The 4,612-nt window shown below is 41.1% G+C and overlaps 1 pseudogene; it reads left to right on the top strand.

Annotated features, from left to right (window-relative positions):
* Positions 1–3,763: 3,763 nt before the first annotated feature.
* LOC106697955 lies at positions 3,764–4,354 on the top strand (annotated as a pseudogene).
* The last annotated feature ends 258 nt before the right edge of the window (positions 4,355–4,612 follow it).

Below are 4,612 nucleotides of genomic sequence, written 5' to 3' on the forward strand. Positions count from 1 at the left end.
TAATCTTAGCGGTTAAGATGCAAAATTTACACACAAAACCTCAAGTAAGAATGGCTTAGTTTTAGCTATAGTTATTTTTTAAAATACGTTCCATGAGGGCAATATAAGAATGGACACCAACACAGTAACATAGCTCAAAATTGAGAAGTAACTTAGACATGGTTACAGCAGAAATATATTTATATTTCTTATTGGTGTGGATTGTTAATCATTTTCTAATTACTTAGACTTCCAGCAATACACTGACTTTTTTCTTCTCCTTATCCCTTTAATTGTATATGTGTATTTTTATATATAGCTTATAAAGTTAAAATCTAACTTTCAAAATTGCTTTAATTTAAAATTTTCACATTATGTATCGTTTTTTGAAGTCTCTAGTTTTAAGAGTTAAGATTATTTCAAGTGAGACAAAGAAAAAAATTGTTGCCCTAGCCGGTTTGGCTCTGTGGATAGAGCGTCAGCCTGCGACTGAAGGGTCCCAGGTTCGATTCCAGTCAAGGGCACATGCCTGGGTTGCGGGCTCAGTCCCCAGTGGGGGGTGTGCAGGAGGCAACCCATCAATGATTCTCTCTTATCATTGATATTTCTATCTCTCTCTCTCCCTCTACCTTCCTCTCTGAAATCAATAATATATTAAAAAGAAGAAAGAAAAAAAATGTTTAAATATATACTGAAGGTGAAACCTCACATCTAATGGAAGTAGACCTTAAATAGAATTCCTGTAAATTAAGAAGGCATGAGCAGTTCTTTGAGGTATAAAAGCGACACAAATTCTGTTGGTTTATTCATTGTCACTAAATTCCATAAGTTAAGCAATCCACTTACAGTACTTTCATGATAATTACCTCTAATACCTAAAAATAAATAAAATGTAAAATTAAAAAATATTTAAATACTGTAGCACTATTTGCATTGTAAAAATATAAAATAATATAATCTTGAAAGCAAGAGAAGATAACTAAGAAAACAAATTGTTGTAAACTTTTTCAGCCCTTCATATTATTAAAATCAAATATCTTCTACATGATAAAAGGTGTATCACATGTGAATCAACCAGTAGTTTCTTAAAAGAAACAAACCGTACTGAATCAGAATTTCCATGGATAATTCTAAACATTTATATTTTATAAACTAATGTGCCACAGAGAAAAAAACACTCATTTAGATTTTCTGAGAACCTCAAATAAATCCAAATATAGCTAAAAAGATACACATGACAATATTTTTTTCAGGAATGCGTCATCTGTGGATATTAGATATCACTATCTAAAAACCTGTCAGCTATCAACTTAAAAATTAACAAAGCAAGCTCATATGTTTTCCTTCACATTAATCTAGGGGGATGAAGGGTAGAAGAAGAAAATATTTTTAGAATATTAATCTCTTATATTGGGGTAAAAAGAAGCTGTTTCGGAGCTAATTCCAAATACATGTTATTTGGAACAAGTTCTGAACCCTGTATTCTCAGTAATGTGATCATCCAATATAATAAAAACCTAATATGCAAATCGACCAAAAGGCAGAACGACCAGCAGAACAACCAGTCATGATGCGCCCAGACCACCAGGGGGAAAACACTCAACACAGGAGCTGCCCCGCTGTGGTCAGTGTGCTCCCACAGGGGGAGCACCGCTCAGCCAGAACCTGGGCTCACGTCTCCCGCCTCAGCGGCAGTGCTAAGGAGCAGCAAGCTGAGCGGTAAGGAGCAGCAAGCAGGCGAGTGATAAGGAGCAAGGGGTCCCAGACTGCGAGAGGGCACAGGCTGGGCTGAAGGACCCCCTGCCCCCCTGTGCTATGAATTTCGTGCCGGGCCTCTAGTAAAATATAAAAGAAAATGATTATGTAGCAGGATTATTTGGAGTAGTTGTCTTAGTTTACATATTTCATCTTCAAAATATTTGGTTTAGTCAATTTTACATTTTCTGCTAACCATTTTAAAGAGTTCATATAAATTCTTAACATACTTTGGAAATTAATCCCTTACTAGATGTATCATTGGCAAATATGTTCTCCCATTCACTGTGTTCCCTTTTCATTTTGTTGATTTTTTTTTTCTGCAAAAGCTCTTCAGTTAGACATCTGGTATTGTGATTCTTTCCAATTTTGTTCTTCTTTCTTAAGATTGCTGAGGCTATGTGAGGTCTTTTTTGTTCCAAATAATTTTTTGGAATATTTGTTCTAGTTTGTGAAATATGCCTTTGTTATTTTAATAGGAATTTCATTGAACCTATAGACTGCTTTTGGTAATATGGACATTTTAATGTTAATTCTTCCAATCCATGAACATGGCATATGCTTCCACTTACTAGTATCTTCCTCAATTTCTTTCTTCAGTATCCTATAATTTTCCAAGTACAGGTCTTTTACCTCCTTGGTAAAATTTATTCCTAGGTACTTGATTTGTTTTTGTTTTGCTGCAATAGTAAATGGAATTATTTCCTTAATTTAATTTCTCTTTCTGATAGTTCATTGTTGGTGTATAAGAATGCAGCCAATTTCTGAATATTAATTTTGTATCGTGCTACTTTGCTGAATTCATTTATTAGACTTAGTAGATTTTTAGTGGAGTCTTTAGGGATTTCTACATACAATACCATATTATCAGTGAATGACAGTTTTACTTTCTCTTTTACAGTTTGGATGCCTTTTATGTTTTCTTCTTTTCTAATTGCTATGACTAGGACTTCCAGTACTATGTTGAATAATAGTAGTGAAAGCACACATCCTGTCTTGTTCCTGATTTTAGGTTTTGCCCATTGAGTATGATGTTGGCTGTCGGTGTGTCAGATATGGCCTTTATTATGTTGAGGTATGATCCCTCTATTCCCACTTTGCTGAGAGTTTTTTTTATCATAAATGGGTGCTGAATTTTATCAAATATTTTTCTGCATCTACTGATATGATCCCTTGATTTTTACCCTTCATTTTGTTTATGTGATAGCCAAGCTTTGGAAACAGCCCGAAGGCCCATCAGTAGATAAGTGATAAAACAAACGAACAAGCAAACAAACAAAAAACTGTGGTCCATTTACACAATGGAATACAGAATACTATTCTGCCATAAAAAAGGAAATAGTAACTATTGGAACAGTATGAATGGATCTGGAGATTATTATGCCAAGTGAAATAAGGCAGTTATAGAAAAACAAATAACACATGTTCTCACTTATATGTAGAATCTAATGAACAAAATAAACTGATGAACAAAATAGAAACAAAGGGGCATAGATACATGGAATAGACTGATAGCTGTCAGAGGGGAAGGCAGTTGGAGGACTGGATGAAAGAAGGTGAAGGGATTAAGCAATAAAGCATATATATATTCTATATAATAAAAGCCCAGAGGCATAAGGCCAGAACAACCAGAGACCAGAACTACCACGCTGGCCCTGCCCCCCCAGTAAGCAGGTAGGGGTGATCAGGCAGGCAGGCAGAGTGGTTAGGGTTGATCAGGTAGTCAGGTGAGCTGTTAGGGGCAATCAGGTAGGCAGGCGAAGGTTAGGGGCAATCAGGTAGGCAGATGGCCCCTCACAGGGCTGGCCCTTCCCTCCAGCAAGTGATTAGGTGCGATCAGGCAGGCAGACGAATGATTAGGGGTGATGAGGCAGGCAGGCAGGCAGGCAGAGCCCCGCTATCAATTGCATCAAAGAGGGAGACCCAGGCCACAGCCTGTGAGAGGAACACTCCGAGACTGCCACAGGAGGCGCTGGCAGCAGTGGATGCTGCAGGGCGGGGCTGGCGCTACTGTGGCTCCTGAGCGGGCATGGTGCCTGCAGCCTGGCCCAGGCCCCAGGGTCACAGCCTCCCCCTGTGGCTTCTGCAGGGCTGGACTGCCACTCCTCCTGCTATAGTCCCTGGGCAGATCTCGGACCCTTCCATGACTGCAGGCTCTCTGCCAGGTCTCGGCCCCCTGACCGGATTCCCCAGCTTGGCCCTGACTGCAGAGAAGCTGAAATATGCTGACATCCGCCACATTGGGGCCATGATCGCCCCTTTGCACTTCCTGGAGGTGAAACTTGGCAAGAGGCCTCAACCTGTGAAAAGTGAGCTAGATAAGAAAGAGGAGCAGAGGAAAAGGCACCTGGAAAAGATCAAAGTGGTGGCTGCCCGGTGCCGGAACAAGAAGAAGGAGCGGACGGAGTTTCTGCAGCGGGAATCTGAGTGGCTGGAGCTCATGAATGCGGAGCTGAAAACCCAGATGGAGGAGCTGAAGCAGGAGTGGCAGCAGCTCATCCTGATGCTCAACTGGCATCGCCCCACCTGCATCGTCAGGACCGACAGCATTAAGACCCCCGATTCAGAAGGCAACCCACTGCTGGAGCAGCTGGAGAAGAAGTGACCATGGGCTGGGAGGAGGAGGAGGATATGGGGAGAGGGAGGAGGAGGAGGGTTCCAGAGGGCTCTTCCTTGCTGCATGAAAAACTCTTCAATGAGGCTCAGCACAGCCAGCATTGGCCAGGCTTTTTTGTGAAACTCAGATCAGCCACACCAGGGGAAGAAACCCAGGCTGATGAAACCCAGGACCAAGCGCTGAGACCAAAGTAGTCCTGAGGGGGGCCTGTTCTGCCTGGGGCCATGCTTTCAGGAGGCAGGACAGAGTTCTGGGCCAGAG

The sequence above is a fragment of the Myotis lucifugus genome, unplaced genomic scaffold (assembly GCF_000147115.1).
Source record: "Myotis lucifugus unplaced genomic scaffold, Myoluc2.0 scaffold_120, whole genome shotgun sequence".
NCBI lineage: Eukaryota > Metazoa > Chordata > Mammalia > Chiroptera > Vespertilionidae > Myotis > Myotis lucifugus.